This window comes from Anolis carolinensis, chromosome 2 (assembly GCF_035594765.1).
Source record: "Anolis carolinensis isolate JA03-04 chromosome 2, rAnoCar3.1.pri, whole genome shotgun sequence".
NCBI lineage: Eukaryota > Metazoa > Chordata > Lepidosauria > Squamata > Dactyloidae > Anolis > Anolis carolinensis.
In genome coordinates this window covers 143,442,572-143,463,784 of record NC_085842.1, presented here as the reverse complement: position 1 = coordinate 143,463,784, position 21,213 = coordinate 143,442,572, and the positions used below count along the sequence as shown (strand labels likewise).

General features: G+C 39.8%; 2 protein-coding genes across 7 annotated transcripts in view; one reads left to right on the top strand and one right to left on the bottom strand.

Moving 5' to 3' along the window:
* ntn1 (netrin 1) overlaps positions 1–21,213 on the top strand; it is a 328,369-nt gene that overhangs the window by 238,852 nt on the left and 68,304 nt on the right. The gene's annotated exons all lie outside the window — the stretch shown is intronic.
* The window catches only part of stx8 (syntaxin 8), a 107,363-nt gene that overhangs the window by 60,749 nt on the left and 25,401 nt on the right, over positions 1–21,213 (bottom strand). The gene's annotated exons all lie outside the window — the stretch shown is intronic.

Below are 21,213 nucleotides of genomic sequence, written 5' to 3'. Positions count from 1 at the left end.
CAAGCTTCTAGTATTTATGTCTCAATATTTTTTATTGTGTCAAAAGTGAACCAAGGATACAAGTTGTAATGTATTTAAAAATACAATGTTTAAAAAACAAAAAGCGTGGCAGTATTTTTGACCAGTATCTGGCCACTAGAGAGTGCCTCTGGTGTTGCTATAAGAAGGTCCTCCATTGTGCATGTGGCAGGGCTCAGACTGCATTGTAATAGGTGGTCTATGGTTTGCTCTTCTCCACACTTGTATGTCGTTGACTCCACTTTGTGGCCCCATTTCTTAAGGTTAGCTCTACATCTCATGGTGCAAGAGCGCAGTCTGTTCAGTGCCTTCCAAGTCGCCCAGGATTCTGTGTGCCCAGGAGGGAGTCTCTCATCCGGCATCAGCCACTAATTGAGGTTCCGACTTTTAGCCTGCCACTTTTGAACTCTCGCTTGCTGAGGTGTTCCTGCGAGTATCTCTGTAGATCTTAGAAAACCATTTCTTGATTTAAGGTGTTGGCATGCTGGCTGATATCCAAACAGGGGATGGGCCAGAGATGTCAATGCCTTGGTCCTTTCATTGCTGGCTGCTACTTTCCGGTGGATGTCAGATGGTGCAATGCTGGCTAAACAGTATAATTTTTCCAGTGGTGTGGGGCGTAGAAATCCTGTGATAATGAGGCCTGCCTTATTAAGAGCCACATTCACTGTTTAAACATGGTGAGATATATTCCACACTGGGCATGCGTATTCAGCAGCAAAGTAGCAAAGCGCAAAGGCAGATGCCTTCACTGTGTCTGGTTGTGATCCCCAGGTTGTGCCAGTCAGCTTTTGTATGATACATGATTGCAATACATGTGTGACTACTGTATTAGAAAAGCAGACTTTATTAAAAATTTCATCTCCTTTCTCCGTGTTTATTGATTGATTTGATTTTTATCCCTCCATTCTCCCAATATAAGAATAATAATATAATAATAAAACTTTATTTATACCCCGCCACCATCTCCCCAACGGGGACTCGGGGCGGCTTACATGGGGCCATGCCCAAGACAATACAATAAACCATAACATAATACAATTAAATAATACATTACATAAAATAAACAGTACAACATAAGATCAAAACAGCAATATAACACGAGCGGGCCGCATGAATACTACATTTAAAAACTAGATTAAAAATTAAAACTCTGGGTGAGAAAGGGATCAGAATAAAAGAACTCAAGTCAGCTAACAATGAATATAAAACAATGTTGATTAAAACATCAAGACATTAACATATAAATATAAAATTAAAAATGTAAGTAAATATGATCACTATTTGTGATATAACATGTTAGTCAATCTGTATTTTTTCTAATTCTAATTCTTATATTTTGTACTGTAGTGTCTATAGCAATTAATAGTGAAGTTATAAACATACAACTTAACACATGTAACACAAAATCAATGCAAAAAAATCTAGAACAAATAAGAAAGACAACCTGAACTGATTTCTCCCATTTCCTATCATTATCACACCAGTCAGTAAGCTGAACTGGAGGTTATCTAGATATGAACAAAGTCACTCATTTGGGGATATGTGACATCCATTGTAAACTGTTGTTTCCAGTTACAAATGAAAAACTAAAACTGTTTCCCCCTGACTATCTGATTGCTTTATTTCTCATCTGAAAAAGGAAAAATTGAGGTCTCTTTCCCTCTGAACTTCCCAATAGCTTTCTTTTTTCTTTTTCTTTTTAAAAATAAAATGAAGGAACTGCAATGGTTCTTGCATGCAACAAGCCTTTTCCCCTTTTAATAGAATATTTTCTTTTCTTTCAATGCAAGAACATTTTGCAGAACTTCCAAACTTGTGCATGATTTTGCCTCATTATAAAATCTCAAAAACTTTGAAGTACACCTCCCAATTTTCAAATACTCACAATAACAAAATTCTTTTAACACTGCAAATTATATATATATATATATATATATATATATATATATATAAAGATGCATATCATCACAACTTCAAAACTATAAAAATAGGATAGTTCTGAAGGTATACAGCCTCAAGCAAGTTGCAGAGTTTATCTTCTAAAAAAAAAGGGGGGGGGGTATATGGGAGGAATCACATCCCAGCACATGTGGTAAAGTCAGCCTGCTCAATGTGTTGTAGAAGGCTTTCAGGGCCAGAATCACAGGGTTGTTGTGTTTTCTGAGCTGTATGGCCATGTTCTTTTGGAATGCCTGCCTAGTCCTTCATCCTGCTCAAATCATGTGCAAAAAGGATTTGTGCAGTAAGATGAGGGATTAGGCAGGCATGCTCCCATCTCAGCTGAGACAGGCTTACCACAGGAAAACGCTTTTTAAGAGATCTATGTGATAATATCCCAAGAGAGGAATGAACAATCCTTTCAAGAGCTGTTTAAGCTATCATTCCAGCACACTAGATCATCAGCACCATGCACGCTGCAAGGATTCTGTCTCTAGAACTACACTGGTACTTTATTCCAACCCCAAAATATCTAGGTTGTTCTACAGACAGGTGTTTATCATGGTCAGACCTATGAGACCTTTTTCCTCTGTTTTAGGATTACTATCACCATAAGACATTTTGTATAGAAATGCTACTTAAAATTAGGAGGTCTTCAAGCATGCCTTGCACTGCAACCCCTGTAAATCATATCCAGGAGAGCACAAGCCAATCCAGATCACAGAGCTCAAGCAGAACATGTTCTCTATAGTTGCATTAAATAAACTCCAAGCACATTAAATGTGCATTGTCCTGTCATCTTATATAAACAAAAACTAGGAGCTACTTTCCAGAAATTATGGGTGAGTGGTCCAAACTAATATACTAGCAGAAAATCAGTTATGAAAACTGTGTTAAAGGAGCATACTGATTAGTTACGAAATACTGAGGTCAAAAGAGGTTTTTCTGTCTTTAATCAACTACAGACTGTAAGGTTTTTAATAAAATTGAAACAAGGGAGGCTTGGATGGCTGAATATGACAGGATAACAGATTTTATTATTAACAATATCTGACAGTACAGGATCCCCTTTTCCAAAAACATGCAGTAAGACATACCCTATAAACCAGATTATAATTACTGTATGCGGTATATGAAAAGAATAAAAATCAAATAAGCTTTCAAAATAAAGCATTTCCTACCACTTCCCAGAGCATTTTAATCCAAATTACCTCTATTAACTAGGGGGAAAGATGAAGGATTGGTGAGAATGGGGGTGACAACCACATTAAGCTTGCATGGAATGGCTGTTCAATCACAAAATAACAATTTATGTTTGCAATAAGAACAATTAAATGGCTATTGTATTATAAAGTGCTGAAAATCCCAAGAACTGGTGAAGAAAATTAACTCTGCTAACTTGTGACATAGGATATGGAAATGTGTACAGAAAACTTTAACCTGAACACTTCCAAGTCTAGTTGTGTAAATAGTTAAACTGAATGATGTAGGATGGGAAACATACAACTAAAACTAGTATGAAGTCAAATAGATTTATTATTCACCATTTAGAGACCAGTTTCATTCTTTCTGCCTACAATTCCAGTAGAATAAAAAATATGACAACTGATATGGAAGACATTTTCAAACATAACATTTTGTATTTCTGTCGATCTTTCTCTTCAGACCACTCTATGCACATAATCTCAATCAGTGATCCTTGTGACAAGTCTGGTAGAAAGTTTAATCTCAATCTAATATTCTAGATGAAGGCATTGAAGGTAAAGTAACATCTGAACATGGGGGCTTTGCAGCTACTTTAATTCACTGAGCTACAGTATGTCCTTTATTAAGTTAATCAATGAACTTCATTGAAGCATATTTAATTATCAAGATGTTGAAAAGAATATTAGCATCTCAGAAGTGCTATTGACCAGTTAACATTTTAAAATAAATATTCCCAGCTTGGGCAAATAATATATTTACTGGAGAACTGATATCTCCACTTTTGCACTGAGACACATGACTATATACAAAACTGTCAGCATCAAAAAAAATTACACTGGATTTAAATCAAATTTAAATCATCAATATATAAGTCTATAATTAAACAATCACTGATGTCATTTGATATGTTCAGTGTTAAGAAAGACATATAACACACCCTTAGAACAGAATGTGAATACTTGAATGAATCTGTTGCAAAGAAACTTGGTCTTTTTATTATTTTTAACAGTGACTAACTTTCCTTTCCCCCTGTAATTACTACTAACAGGAACTATTCAAAAGCTTTCTTCTATTTCCAAAAACAAATCTCTTGCTAATGTCAACAATCATAGCTGCTATATAAAGTATTTTACAGGATACAGCTGAGGAATAATTATTTTTCCCTTATTGAACATGTTTATGGTAGGAAGAGGCCATATCATACTGATGAATAAAAACAACAACCCTACTTCCAACATTCAGTTTATTCAGGCCTGATTAAAATGTTACTAGAATTCTTTGAACAGTATCATAGGAGATTGCTATGTTCCCACAAACTGTGAAATAAAAATATTATTGTACATCCTCCCTCTTAGCTGAGAGAAGGAAGACAAGAAGACTCACACAGCTGTTTAGCCAATCTTAGAAACTTGGGAAAGCATTCACAACTCCAGCAAACTTTCCAAGCTTCAAACACATTCCTGTCTCTAATGCTAAAGCCACCATACCTAATTTACCTCACCTTCTGAGAGATTGGACGTATGAATCACATTCTGTAGAGTATCTAAGACCCTTTTTTCTAATAAAAAAGTTAAAAGTTTATCTAAACCTCAAAGTTGTGCCTGTGGCTTGAGCTTTTTACCTATTCAAGCAGAGATGAGATATATGGACAGCTATCCCAAATATGTCTACAGCTAAGTTTACCCCTTGAAATAGTATTACTCAAAACCAACCAGAATATACTCCTAACCTGTTTCTGAACACAGCATGTAAATCTCCCCACAAGTTGCACAGTCTACCTCTTGATATAGCAGTGTGAAGCTAAACCCTGAGGTGTACAGTGTTCCCTCCCTACTTTGCGGTTCGCTTTTCGCTCCCTCACTGCTTCGCAGGTTTTTTCTGAGAGGTGCTCATATGCACAAGGTGCTCTCCCTCTCGTTGGCGTCCAGCCAGGCCATTCTGGATGCCGACGAGAGGGAGGCGTATGCACAAAAAGGAAACTGGCAGGCACTGGAGAGGAAGAAGCACAGGGAGAAGCCTTGCAAAGGGGAGAAAGGCCACCTAACTACTAATATAATGTGTAAATATTGAAATAAATATAGTAATCCCACTTCGCGGAATTTCACTTATTGCGAGTGGTCCTGGAATGTAACCCCCGTGATAAGTGAGGGAACACTGTAGTCCATTTCACAAAGTGGAAAATTAAAAGCAAATGGCCCACAAAGTACATAAATTAGATGTTGCCCAAGTTTCTAGGCAAACAAAAATAAGAGAAACTCGGAATTACCAGTACTTCTGGGAAGATAAGATGGATGCAAGCAACTAATAATTCTTCTCAGACATATGCCTCACCCATGAAATTTCCCAATATAAAATAAAAGAGTATTTTGTAAAGGTATCCACATTTGAGGTGGTACTTTTTAGATATTACATAGAAATATCTTGATCACAGTGAATTACTGTAAATGATATAAAATGTCCAAGTGACTCATTACTTTGTGGTTGCTGAATTCTGAATACCAAATTGCTCCAGGAACACCTCATGGCAAGGATGTAGGCTCCTTTGGTTGCTGATGTCGCAATTGTCCCCATTTGGGTTTAGTTACACATGTTCTTGGAAAAGCATCAGGAAGATTCAGAAAAGTCAAAAGCCGCTTCAATGAGATCACCTGGATGCAAACAGTATATCAAACTCTTTCCTTTGGCAAGCAAGTTAAACATTGAGACAATTAAAAAAGAAATCTATAATGGAGCCACATCTTCAGGGAAAAGAAGTTCCAGTAGAACAATAGGAGTGCTGATAAATTTGTGTTCTTCCAGAGTTTCTTGGAGATGAGTTTTAACAATAACAGTAAGTCCCTGTCATCTCTAAATAGTGAAAAGTTTGGATGCTGCTTCCTCCTTCAAGTTTATGTACTGTGAGATCATAAACATTCAGAAGGGGGCAAAGGATAAAACAGTGCTCACATAAATATAGGGTCTCTTGCTTATTACACTCATGAGTAAAGAGGAGCAGAAATGAGCAGGGATATGCAAGAAGGAACATGACCACCAACTTCTTCCCTACCACATTTAGCAGCAAACCAGACTGGAACTGAATCTTACTATTATGCTAGCAATGGGACAGTGCTTTCGTGAAGGGATTAGATCAGCAAAAAGGCTTGAAGGCAAGATATATGACAAACAGTGATCAGTTCTCTAACTAAGGGAAATTATTTGAATGATTCATGAAAAATGGCAGGGTAGATACTACTCTTGCCTGAAGAAACTGTTTCACTTTACTTATTGATAAGGCTGCTTTTGCAAAGGACGATTTCAAGCTTTCCTTATAAGTTCAGGAGTGGTAAAGGGCAGAATTAAGTTCAAACAGCCCTTTGTCTCCATGTTATTATCACTAAACTACCATGATGTTTATTTAGATAAACATTCATCATCAATCTTAGAAACTTGTTTCCTTTAAAAAAATCAGAAACGTGCTGTTACAGAAACTGTTCATACACAAAGTTTACTTCAGAAGAAACATGAAAATGTTAAGAAGATAATGCATTGACTTGCTCATCAATACTTATTGAACAAGAGACACATATTAACATATTTTTTTCATTTATAACCTACTTTTCAAGGAGTTTGCTATCTTTCTTGGCACCTGCCTAAGGATGAACACAAACAAATTGAAAAAAGATACACACACAATTCACACATGCTTTGGAATACATGCTATTCAGTCTACACACATCTATATTATTTCTATCCTTTCCATGCTCAAATCCAACTAGAACTACACTTGTTACCAGAACTTGGAAACTGTTACTCGGTGATGTTACGCAGTGCATTTTCTCCCAGTCAGACAGATCAGAAACTACATCACCCAACCAACAAATTCCATAAATATTAAATGCTGCCTCAAACCAAATATCCAAGAACAATAACAAAAAGAAAACAAATCCACTTAACGCTTTCAAATTTCTTGCTTTTAAGATAAATTGTCTCTCTGTCTTTTAGGTCAGACAGTCTACTGCACTCTATCTTTTAGATAAATAATCTGGGTGGCATAGAGATACTTCTCATTTAAAAAGGTCAATGGGATGCAAAAAAAATTTTTTTAATTTAAATTGCTTGCATTGTGTACTTAATAATCCAGAACATTGGATAAGCAAATGTTGGATAAGTGAGATTCTACTGTAATATCAAATAATTACTGTGGTAGAATAATACAGAAAAATATAATATCTAAAACCAGGACAGTAAATAAAGAGCAACACTCTGAAAGCAGGGAAATTGGGAATTCCACAAAGGAAACAATCAGGGCCAGCTAACACCTACCAATAAAGGATTCTTCCAGAAAGGAAGCTGAAAAGGGAGTGAAGCACTGTGTATTACCAAAGTCATTATTATTACTATCATTACTATCATCATCATCATCATCATCATCATCATTATTATTATTGTGTTGCTGTGACCCGTGGAAATGAACACAATCTGGTTCCAAGTATTCAAAAACACTAAAATCAGAATATATAAAAATTACTGTGGTATAATAAAACAGAACAATACAATCTCTAAAATCAGAACACTAAATAAAGAACAACACTCTGAAAACAGGGGAATTCCAGACAGGAAACAATCAGGGCCAGCTAACACCTCTCAATAAAGTATTCCCATCACCAACGTCTGGCAAATTCTGTATTTTCGGAGGGCCACAGCCTTTTTTTTTTTTTTTTTTTGAATATGTGCGCTCAAGCACTGCATATGGGTACTTCTTCATCTACACAGACAGTAGAAACACATAAAATATTGCAAAGAACACCACTCTGAAAACAAAACAAAAACAAAATTCCAGACAGGAAACAATCAGGGCTAGCTAACACCTCCCAACAAAAATTCCCTCAGGGAGGAAGCAGCCCAGGCTTTAAACCTGCAAGGCCATTACATGCTAATCATTTTCCCTAATTGCAGCATTCATACTTGCCTCCAACAGACAAAAAAAAAAGAACAAACAGAAAAATTGTATATTTACAAGCTTTAGGAAATAATATCCCCTGATGGCACAGCGTGTTAAACCGCTGAGCTGCTCAACTTGTGGACCGAAAGGTCGCAGGTTCGAATTGGGGGAGCAGAGTGAGCCCTTACTGTTAGCCCCAGCTTCTGCCAACTCAGAAGTTCGAAAACATGCAAAGTCAGACACGACTAGACTTAATGTCAGTGGAAAAACTTTACCCTTTACCTTAACTACCAACAATTCCTCAATACTTTATTTCCCATACCACCATACTTCGCCACAGCAACGCGTGGCCGGGCACAGTTAGTGTTTAATAAAAGAAGGAACAATAGGGAAAAAACTGAAAGACCAGAAACCTTTTGTTCACTTTTTGCATGAGAAAGAGAAGGACTTGCAAATTTTGAGTTCTGAAAAATCTGAGGGGGGTGGGGAGATGTTTGAGAAAGCAATCAATACTGGGAAGCCTAGAGGGTGAAACTTATGTTGTCTTCTTTTGGCACGTGAGGACAGATCAGAGGTCATCTACTTTTTCTTTTCTTTTTTCTTTCTGTTTTCTTTTTTCTTGACATTTTTTGTGTTTCTACTCTATATTTCTTTTCTTGATTCACTTTTTAGACTTTTAATGTAACTTTAAATTATTTTAATAAAGTTAATAAAAAGGACAACTGAAGTAAACTAAGAATGTAATTGCCTAAGGCTCATGCCTTGATATAAACAGGTACTAGTCAGGGAAAGGGTTATTTTCACTTGTTCACTGATCAGTTAAAATTACAAAAGGGAACAAATAATAATAAGCGGTCTGCTTCACAACAGATGCAGTGAGTTTTCTCTATCGCTTCCTTTGAATATAATTATCTTTTTTATTTTGGTAGATCCAACAAATTTTCTCCTTTACTGATTCCACTTTGTAATCCTAGAATGGCTGTTATGATTGAGCCTCATGGCTCTGTTACTGACAGACGTGGGCGTAAGACTCCTCGAGAGTCAGATACTCTCGAGGAGCGAGAGAGAAAAAGACTGCGAGACATATTTGCAGCACCTTCTGACGAGGAGTCTTTCGAAGGGTTTACGGAGAGAATGGAGGAGGGGCTGGTTAGCTCAGAGGAGGATGAGATGGATTGGACTCGGGTAAGGGAGGAAGTGGGTGCCACTGGCCATGATGGGACAGAAGATGAATGGGGACCTTCAGGATTAGACCCATGGTTTAGCTGGAGGGATGGGACGGGATCCACAGCTGGAGATGCTGTTGGGCGTAGTCAGAGGTGTTCCAGCTCTGACGAGGAAAGTGATGAGGAAACGCCCGGGTTAAGGAGGACAGCTGACAGTGATGAAGATTTGTAACTGGCATAAAATGGGGCTTGGGAGCAATTGCAAATTGCGTTGGGCAAGGTAATCTGGGCAAACGCTTGGGATCCGTGTGTGTGTGGGACGCTTCCCTGAAGACTTGTGTGCTTTCCTGTGCTGTGACGTAAGTTGATTGGAATCCAGGGTCAGACGGCGGGAGGGATTGTGTGGGCATTTGTTTGTGCAAACCTGTGCTTACTCTTATTAGCTTGACCCTCCGTCGTCTTCTTGACGGACGCCATCTCCTGCTTTGAGAACTCGGACTGAACTGACCACGGCTTGTCTTCCCCCCTTCTTGGACTTGGAAAAACTACAAACGTCTGCTTCTGGCTTTGATCTACGGAACGGAACTGGTCTACTCAACTGCTACAATCCTTGGCTGTTTTACTCGTGTTGGAGATCCTGTCTGCTGTGTGTGTGGGGGAGCGACGCAAGTTACTCTAAGCACAGTGTTGGCAGCAGAGAGGAATCTGCTGCCAATTAGTTGCATTCTTTGTATCTTTTGTTCCTTGGCTTTCGTTTCGTTTATACCCAGGCTGACGCAAGCAGTTTGTTTTTTACCCGGATTAAACTCCGGTTTAATCCGGTTTATCTTTTGAACATTTACTTTTGCCCCTTTTTGCTCCTAAAGGCAAAAACTGCCTGGCCCTTGTGTTTTACGGGCATTTTTGAGTTCTGTAATCTAATAAACTCTGTTACTTTGAATCTTGTGGCGTTCTGTCCTTGACAGATTGCCCAACGCCCATAAAAAGTTTATTGCAGCAATAAACCCGTCAGGAAGACGATGGATGAGTTACGGGCCAAAGTAGACCAATTGCAAACGGCTTTTACCGTTAGCCAAACAGCTCAGGCTGTGAAAGGACATGTTTTGACTCCTGAACGCTTTGACGGAACCAGGTGCAAGTTGCCAACCTTTTTGGCACAAGTGGAGCTTTATTTTTCTCAGCTCAGTGCTCATGCTTTTCCTACAGACACTAGCAAGGTGGCCTTTATTTTGAGTTTGTTGACCGGTCCCGCAGGACAATGGGCCACTAATTTAATTTTGGGAAATGACCCAGTCAAGGACAATTTGAATAATTTCAAAAAGTTGCTAACTGATACTTTTGGGGATCCTCTCCGCACGGAGAACGCTGGGTGGGCTCTGTATCGGTTGAAACAGGGAAAGGGGACTGTTTTGGATTACTTAAATAAGTTTAACCTGTATCGCCACCAGCTGGATTGGGGGGAAAATGCATTCATGCTTTTATTTACTGCCGGGTTAAGTGATATGCTCCAGGATGAATTAGCACGCTTGGAGCCGGCTGAAAGCTGGGACGCCTTAGTAGCTAAGGTGCTGCGTTTAGACGCAAGGTTCGAGGCTCGTAAACACTCAAAAGCAATGTGTGCGCCACCCATGCATGTAACCAGGGCACCTGTGGTGATGGGGGAAGAGCCCATGGAGCTTGGGGTCTTTAAAAAGCTGTCTACAGAGGAAAAGAGCCGTAGGAGGCAGCTGGGCTTGTGTTTGTACTGTGGGAATGCTGGGCATTTTGCCAAAAATTGTAATGTGAAACCTTCCCAGCTTTCGGGAAAAGGCCAGCCCTAGTGCGACGTGAGTCCAACGCACTAGGGCTCCTCAAGCAGTCAACTGAGGGGAGGAAGCATGTTTTCGTACCCATTACATTATCTGTTGGGGGAAGGGAACTTGTTTCTACTTTGGCACTGCTGGACTCAGGGGCTACGGTCTCCTATGTAGATATTGAGTTTGCTAAGAAGCATGGCATTCCTAGAGTGCGCAAGGCATGCGACGTGTGGGTGGAAGGAGCAGATGGGAGACTGCTGGAGACTGGGGTGGTTAACCATGAAACCTCAGCAGTAACGTGGGAGGTGCAGGGAGTAACGGGAACGTTTGTGTGGGATATTACGAGCTTGCCTAGATATGATGTGATCCTGGGGATGGATTGGCTAGCTGTAGTAAACCCACAAGTAGATTGGGCAACACGTAAAGTGATCTTAAAGAGGCAGGACTGTTGCACTCTAAATGTTACTCATTCTGATATGGAGGGAGTGCCTGCCGAGTATGGGGAGTTCTCGGATGTATTTTGTAAAAGAGAAGCGGACAAATTACCACCGCACAGGCCATATGATTGCGCCATCAAGTTGGCAGAAGGTGCGAAACTGCCAGCAGGGAGGCTGTATGCCTTGACTGTACCAGAAAGGCAAGCTTTGCGGGAGTTTCTAGATGAAAATTTAGCCAAGGGGTTTATTCGCCCATCTAGTTCTCCAACTGCGGCACCAGTATTCTTTGTAGCCAAAAAGACTGGGGAACTTAGGCTGGTCTGTGACTATCGGATCCTAAACAAATACACCATTCGGGATAGGTACCCGCTCCCTTTAATCTCGGAACTGTTATCAAGGGTACAAGGGGCTAAGGTCTTTACCAAGCTTGACCTGCGGGGGGCCTATAACTTAATCCGTATACGGGAAGGGGATGAATGGAAGACGGCATTTAACACGTGTTTCGGATGCCACGAGTTCCGAGTCATGCCTTTTGGGCTTTGTAATGCTCCTGCGGTATTTCAGAGGTTCATGAACGATGTGTTCAGGGACCTAATTGACCAATTTTTAGTGATTTATTTGGATGATATCTTGATTTTTTCTAAGGACGAGAAAGAACATCGTCAACATGTCAAGCAGGTTCTGCACCGACTGCGGGCTAATGGGCTTTTCGCCAAGGCTTCCAAGTGCGTCTTTCATGTGCCTGAAGTGGAGTTCCTAGGTCATGTAGTGTCAGGTAGGGAACTTAAAATGGACCCACATAAGGTTGACGCCGTCAACTCATGGCAGGAGCTGAAGACTAAGAAGGATGTACAAAGGTTCTTGGGTTTCGCTAATTACTACCGGGAGTTTATTCCGAATTTTGCAAAGCTCACGGTACCTTTGACGCAGCTTCTGCGCAAGAAACAGCCATTTGTGTGGGGGCGGGAAGCTCACGAGGCGTTTCTACAACTAAAGTCTAGTTTTCAATCGGACAACATACTAACCCATCCTGATGTTGTCAGACCGTTCGTGGTAGAAGCGGACGCTTCTAGCTACGCGTTGGGGGCTGTATTGTCTCAGAAGGATTCCTCAGGGACCTTGCGTCCCTGTGGATTTTACTCGCGGCAACTAACACCCTTCGAGCAGAACTATACCATATGGGAGAAGGAGTTGTTGGCGATTAAGGTGGCGTTTGAGGTGTGGCGGCACTGGCTTGAAGGGGCACGGCACCAGATCGTGGTCAGATCTGATCACAAGAACTTAGAGCACTTGCAAACAGCAAAAAAGTTAAACCAGCGTCAAATCCGCTGGGCTTTGTTTTTCTCCAGGTTTAACTTCAAGGTGCAGTTCGTGGAGGGGAAGGCAAACTTGCGGGCCGATGCTTTATCCCGCAAGCCGGAATTTAAGACCAATGAGCAGGTAGTATGTCAGACCATCTTGCCTACTGCCTCTCTGTGTGTTGTAGATAATGAGCTTGGGTTACATGACCAGATCCTTGAGGCTCAGAAGGATGATGTGTGGACTCAGGAGCAACTGATGCTGCTCTCTGCAGGTAACCGTACCATACTGCCGCATCTCCAGGATCAAGACGGGGTATTGGTGCGTAGGGGGCAGGTTTACGTACCAGTAGGGACCCTCAGGTTGGAGGTGATTAGAGCCCACCATGACGAACCCATGGCTGGGCACTTTGGCAGGTTCAAGACCGTACAGCTTATCACCAGGAGCTACTGGTGGCCAAAGATGCGGCAAGACATTCTGCGCTTTTGTGACAGCTGCGCCGTTTGTCAGCAGAGTAAGACGCCTGTTGGGCGCCCTAGAGGGTTGTTATCGTCTTTACCTGTTCCGGAGAGGCCATGGCAAAGCATTTCCATGGATTTTATTTCAGATTTGCCTAAGTCTGGGGGTTATACTTGTATTTGGGTGGTGGTGGATTTATTTAGTAAACTGGCTCATTTTATTCCTTGTTCAACCATTCCGGCGGCCCCTACGTTGGCCTTACTATTTACAAAGCACATCTATCGTTTGCACGGAGCACCCGAGGTGATTATTTCAGATAGGGCTCCGCAATTTGTGTCACGCTTTTGGAAACACTTCCATGAGTGTTTGGGGACTAAGTTAAACGTGTCTTCAGCTTTCCATCCGCAAACGGATGGACAGTCGGAACGGGTTAATGGGCTCTTAGAGCAGTATCTGCGTTGTTTTTGTTTAGATCAACCCACGGCTTGGGTAAAGTGGTTACCGGTGGCGGAATTTGCTTACAACAATGCGGTGCACACGTCTAGTCAGCATACGCCATTTGAGCTAACTTATGGTTTTCACCCACGGGGAGGTGTGGCGCCGTCGACCAATGTGGTCTCTTCGGACCCTGTGTACCGCTCTTCGGAAATGGCTGCATTGCATGATGTTGCCCGTCGCTTACTGTTGGAAGCTAAGGCAACGCAGAAGACTCAGGCTGACCGCCACAGGCAGGCAGGGGAGGAGTTGGAAGAAGGGGATTTGGTGTGGTTATCTTCCAAACATATTAAACAGGCTGGGGGAAAGTTTGCGCCTCGGTATTTGGGTCCCTTTCCTATCGTTAAAAAGATTTCTTCTGTTGCGTTTCGTTTGCGTTTACCGTCTAGTTTAAAGGTCCATCCAGTCTTTCATCGTTCACTGTTGAAACTTGATACCTCTAGTCGTCGTGGTGCTATAGCGGAGGGTATCACTGCCACTTCTCCGCCATCGGGGGAGGAGGCCTTTGTGAGAGGGGATAGTGTTATGATTGAGCCTCATGGCTCTGTTACTGACAGACGTGGGCGTAAGACTCCTCGAGAGTCAGATACTCTCGAGGAGCGAGAGAGAAAAAGACTGCGAGACATATTTGCAGCACCTTCTGACGAGGAGTCTTTCGAAGGGTTTACGGAGAGAATGGAGGAGGGGCTGGTTAGCTCAGAGGAGGATGAGATGGATTGGACTCGGGTAAGGGAGGAAGTGGGTGCCACTGGCCATGATGGGACAGAAGATGAATGGGGACCTTCAGGATTAGACCCATGGTTTAGCTGGAGGGATGGGACGGGATCCACAGCTGGAGATGCTGTTGGGCGTAGTCAGAGGTGTTCCAGCTCTGACGAGGAAAGTGATGAGGAAACGCCCGGGTTAAGGAGGACAGCTGACAGTGATGAAGATTTGTAACTGGCATAAAATGGGGCTTGGGAGCAATTGCAAATTGCGTTGGGCAAGGTAATCTGGGCAAACGCTTGGGATCCGTGTGTGTGTGGGACGCTTCCCTGAAGACTTGTGTGCTTTCCTGTGCTGTGACGTAAGTTGATTGGAATCCAGGGTCAGACGGCGGGAGGGATTGTGTGGGCATTTGTTTGTGCAAACCTGTGCTTACTCTTATTAGCTTGACCCTCCGTCGTCTTCTTGACGGACGCCATCTCCTGCTTTGAGAACTCGGACTGAACTGACCACGGCTTGTCTTCCCCCCTTCTTGGACTTGGAAAAACTACAAACGTCTGCTTCTGGCTTTGATCTACGGAACGGAACTGGTCTACTCAACTGCTACAATCCTTGGCTGTTTTACTCGTGTTGGAGATCCTGTCTGCTGTGTGTGTGGGGGAGCGACGCAAGTTACTCTAAGCACAGTGTTGGCAGCAGAGAGGAATCTGCTGCCAATTAGTTGCATTCTTTGTATCTTTTGTTCCTTGGCTTTCGTTTCGTTTATACCCAGGCTGACGCAAGCAGTTTGTTTTTTACCCGGATTAAACTCCGGTTTAATCCGGTTTATCTTTTGAACATTTACTTTTGCCCCTTTTTGCTCCTAAAGGCAAAAACTGCCTGGCCCTTGTGTTTTACGGGCATTTTTGAGTTCTGTAATCTAATAAACTCTGTTACTTTGAATCTTGTGGCGTTCTGTCCTTGACAATGGCTGTGTGTGCTTTTAAAAATGAGTCCAAAGATTTTGGAATTAGATTATTGAGTCAAAAAACAGATTCCAAATGTATGGGTGGAAGTCCTGTAAAGGTGCAGATTATAGCAACTTTTTACAAAGTTGTTTTGAAAGCTGATATTGCTCTGTCATGCTACAAATGAATAAGCCCAGCAACTGTTAACAGGCAGGCCTGTTAACCTTTGTGGATATCTCTGTTAGGCTTAAGTAATACTGCAGAAAGCCAGAAAAGACTCTTAGGTTGAGTGAAGGGAATGTAATAAACGGAAAAACACTAACAAAATCTTGGGTACTTAAAAGTGTAAACAAGCTATGGAACAAATACTTAAGAAGTTATTCAGTTAAAAGACTAAAGGTACATTAAATGAGCCAAAATAAGAATGATTGCCACTTCAAGTGTTCTGAACTCAAGCAGCACTCTCAAGCAAGAGACCAGATGGATCAAATCTTTTCAGAGTTCATACAGCTGGCAGTATTTCAAAGTTCTAGCTTTGCCCTGCCATACTATAAGAAATGAAAAGGCTGGAAAAGTTATAGATTTTCTCCCATGGGGTCCCATGAGCAAATATGTGAAGGATCCCTCATGTTTAATTTCAAATACTTCCCCTCAGAATAGTTGAGAAGGGCAAATCAGTTGTGCATCTTCATATTCTACATGTTAAATTTAAGCAAGATTAAATCAAAACCATTAATATCTTAAGGCAAGAATTTGTATTTGCTTTCTAAACCGAGTTTTGTACTTCCTTGGTCACTACAGATGACAAGGAATTCTAGCCAGACAATAAGCAATAACTCTCTCTTTCCTTATCTTCCAAACCTTTTTATTTTTGTTCTGTTTATGAGAAAGAAAGGTGTATTTGCCCAGCATAGAAGCCAGTTGGAAGAAAAAAAAGGGTTGTTCCATCCTGTGTCTGTTAGTCTCCTGCTGGCTACAGAAAGAATATCTTTCATTTTTCCATCCACATACTGTAGGGGGAATGTAAGTCTCTTCATCCACAGGCAGGATAGAAATCAAATGTGGAGGAAAAGGAATAGAATGACTGGTGTTTTCTCTACTAGCTTACTTCATAGAAGAGCTCCTCCACACACATACACTGTTTTCAGTGGTGGGCTAAAGTTTTAATCCCTTCACTTAAGGGACACATCTCACAAGGCAGATAAGGTTGTACACTACTGGCACTATGGGAAGCTGTCCCCACAAAGGAATTTGGTATAAGAAAGACTAAAGATAGGCTGGCACCTTAGAAATCAATGTTCTTCCTAAGGTTCACCTAGAGCAGTGGTTCTCAACCTGTGAGTCCCCAGGTGTTTTGGCCTATAACTCCCAAAAATCCCAGCCAGTTTACCAGCTGTTAGGATTTCTGGGAGTTGACGGCCAAAACATCTGGGGACCAACAGGATGAAAACCACTGACCTAGAGAGTGAAATGTTAAAGACCTAGAACTGAAGAATAGGACAACTCCAGTCCATGGCTTTCTTTTAGTGCTACTAAGCAGAACACACTGTGACACTGTACTTTTGGCTCAAAATAAAGTGGTCTCATATTAAGCAGCTCTGATCAAAACATTTAGATCTACTACAAAGAACAAGTAAAGCATACTAAAAGATTCATATGCTATACAATCTCACAAAAGGGAACTGAGGAGCTGTTTATCTGCTGGGAAAAGACAAACTGACTGCAGACAAATGGAGGAGGTGGCAAAATGTTACAAAGAACAAGTATCTTATAACCAATTCTTTCTTCTAGTAATGTCTGACTCCTTTACAACTGAAACTAATGAACATTTTTGTAGTCTTTAATCTTTAAAGTTACTTTCACAACTGCAGGAATGTGTCCTTTCCAAGAGGTGGAGAAGGACAATCACATCATTTAAATACTTCCTGTTCTTTAAGAACTTCCTGTTCTTTACATTTCCAGCATTTGTTGTTGTTTCTTCTCTTATACATTTTAGCTAGTTTTGCTGATGTCAGGTACCACCTGTTCATCATTTTATATTCTCTAAGATCATAGCATTACATTTGCTTTAAGACAATAGCCCATGTTTTCCCCCATTTATCTAGTTCTATGTTGTGCCTGAAATTTTGTGCCCATTTAATCATATAATCCTTTATCAGTTCTGTTTCCATTTCCAGCTTCAGTAATACTTTATATATTTTTCCAATAAGGTGTTCTTCATTAGTACACAGTTCCTTTTCATATTCCAATTGGTCTTTTGAATCTCTCAGCCACAAAAAAGAAGTTTCTGGGGGATAATAACTACTTTCAAAGTAACTGCCGCACAATTTAACACAAAAATGAAATTTGATGCACATAATTGTGACATAATTGGATGTTTTAGGTCTAATTGAATCATCACTTCTTTTGATAGAATGGAATGAAAACATATAAACTGTATTATAAATGCAATATTTAAAGTGAGGAATTCCAAATTGTTGCAGAGCGCTATTTAACACTGAAGCTTTTTTAAAAAGTACTTTAAATGCTCAATTTTGATTCAGTCCACCCATTATAAGCAGCTTTGCACAGAAGTTGGGGGAGGCATCTATGAATGCAATTATCGTATTCAGGAGATATTTTTTACTGTGTAGTGCAAATCTTTATTTCAGTTGCCTATATCTGTGCCACTGTAGGTGAGGTCCTGCATCCTTCAGTTCTTCTTGAGTTTTAAATATGTATTTTTCATGTATTATTAAATCTTTGTATGTAATCCAGTGCTCTCCTTTCTTATCTAACTTGTAAAAAGCTTCTTCTGTTGAAATAGATAATGGGATTTTTGGACACAGTTAAATATTGTACTTGTTCCAAATCCTTAGTATGGCTCATCTTATAAAATGGTGATTAAAGCTTGCGTGTACTTTTGCTGTTTGATACCATATACAGGCATGCCGTCCAAAAAATAAATCATGCCCTTCTCATTTTAACAGTCTCTCATTTCCTAAGGTTAGTTAATATTTCATCCAAACTAGTATGCATGCTTCGAAGTACAATTTCTGGTAACCCCAATCCTTCCCTTTGCTTTTCATCCTGCATAATCTTGGTTATAATTCTAGGCTTCCCACCTTGCCCTATGTATTTAGTTAAGTCTTTTTTCAATCGTTTAAAAGGTGGGTAGTTTATTATAATTGGAATGTTCTGAAAAAGAAATAACATTTTTGGTAGTATATTCATTCTGATAGAAGATATTCTTCCAAATAGTGACAACTTTAATGTGCTCCATGTTTATAAATCTGATTTTATTTATTTCAATGTGTTTTCATAATTGTCTTAAAATAGTGTTGTATTCTTATTTGAGAGTGTTATTCCCAAGTATTTTACTTTTTTTAGTTTGTAATCCTGATATTTGTTTTAGCTTTCATTTCTTTTCTTCTGTTAATTTTTTTTGTAAAGACTTTTGGTTTTTTGTTTATTTTAAAACCTGCTATTTTTCCAAATTCTTCTAATGTATGTAGTAAATTCTCTATGTTTTCTGTTGAGTCTTCTATTATAGTAACAAGATCATCTGCAAATGCTCTCAGTTGGAATGTTTCATTCTTAATTTTCAGCGCTTTGATTTTTTGTCTCCTCTCTTATCTTCCTTAACAATTATTCAAATACCAGGATGAATAACTACTGGGACAGTAGGCATACTTGCCTTGTGCCCTTTTGTATTTTACATTCTTTAGACCAGGGGTCCCCAAACTTTTTAAGCCGAGGGCTGGTCCACAATCCTTCAGACTGTTGAGGTGCCGGATTATCATTTGAAAAAAAAAAAAAAACCAATTCCAATGCACACTGCACATGTCTTATTTGTAGTGCAAAAACAACAACAACAACAACAAGAAAAATGAAAGAACAATACAATATTTTAAAATAAAAACAATTTTAACCAACATACATTGATCAGGATTTCAATGGGAAGTGTGGTCCTGCTTCTGGCCAATGAGATAGTCAAGTTAATTAGGATTGTTGTTGTTGTTGTTGTTGTTGTTGTTTTTGTTGTTGTTGTGTGCCTTCAAGTCATTTCAGACTTTGGGCGAGCCTAAGTCTAAAATTTATTTATTTATTATTTATTTATTTACTGCATTTATTTACTACATTTGTATCACACCCTTCTCACCCCAAAGGGGACTCAGAGTGGCTTACAAATTATATGTACATACATACAATATATTATATTATTAGCATAGCACAATATTAGCATTAAATATTACTATATTGAACTATACCACTATACTGTAATATTATTAGTAATATTATATGTAATATAGAACATATAATAAATATTATTATATGGTATTATTATTAGTGTTATATTGTATTACATTATAATATTATTATCAATATTATATGTTTATACAATATATTATATTATAAAACTGAGGGCGGGGGCCAGGTAAATGACCTTGGAGGGCCGCATCCGGCCCCCGGGCCTTAGTTTGGGGACCCCTGCTTTAGACAATTCTCCAATCACTAAAATTTTTGAGGTTTGTGTTTTGTAAATTGCTCTAATCCATTTTATTATGTTAATTCCAAATGCCATTTTTCTAGAGTTGCAAATAATTATCAAATGCTTTTTCTGCATCTATGAACATGAGTGCTGCTTTTCTTTCATTATGTTTCTACAGATATTCAATCATGTCCAAAACCACTCTCAGGTTGTCCTGAACATGTCTTTTAGGAAAAAGGCCTCCCTGATCTTGTATGAATTTATCTAGAATTTTTTTGAGTTTTTCTGCTAGAATTGCTGTAAATATTTTATAATCATTATTTAATAGGGATATTGATCTATAGTTACTTGGATCTGTCAATTCTTGTCCTTTTGGTATAAGTGTAATGATGGCCATTTACCATGTGTTTCCCATTTCCCATTTTACCTGCTTCTAGAATTGAGTTAAATAACTTCTGCATTGGCCTTATTAGTTCATTTTTAAATTTCTTACAATAAATCACTGATAATCTGTCTGGTCCTGGGGATTTATTTGCTTTTGCTTTGGTAATTTCTTCAATTGTAATTGGGGTTTTTTTCGTGTCAGGAGCAACCTGAGTTGCTTCTGGTGTGAGAGAATTGGCCGTCTGCAAGGATGTTGCCCAGGGGACGCCCGGATGTTTTTGATGTTTTTACCATCCTTGTGGCTTCTCTCATGTCCCTGCATGGAGCTGGAGCTGATAGAGGGAGCTCATCCGCGCTCTCCCCGGGTGGGATTCGAACCTGGCAGCCTTCAGGTCAGCAACCCAACCTTCAAGTCACAAGGCTTTAATCCACTATGCCACCGAGGGCTCCTTGGTTTATTCATATCTTCTTTTTGTTCATTTGTCAATTTTAGAAGTTTACCCTCCATTAGATAATCTTTTCATGTTGAATCTGGTTTCTTTTAAAAGGTTACATTTTTAATGTGGTATCTTTAAAGTAACTACATGGAGTGGATTTGTAACTGCAATCAATTACTTTTAATAATTTACAAGCCCTGCTGAATTATGATAGAAGCTAGAAGAGGGTATTACAGAATTCCCTGTACTGCAGAAGAAGCGAGAGGATGAAAGAGATCTTCTCTGTCTTAGAAGGGCTTTGGTGCCCCCTTCAGGCAGAGACAGAGGACAGCTTAGAAATGGACCACTTGCTGTCCTGTGCTGACACCTATTGGTCACTACTCCTGGGAAACCAAGAGCATGTAGTATACCAGATGATATGGGCTATATTTTTGAGGAATGAACTGCCAAAGTAATATCTTTGTATTTCTTGACTAAGCAAAGTCTGAAATTCATAGGGTCACCATAAGTTGAAAAGTAACTTGAAGGCAC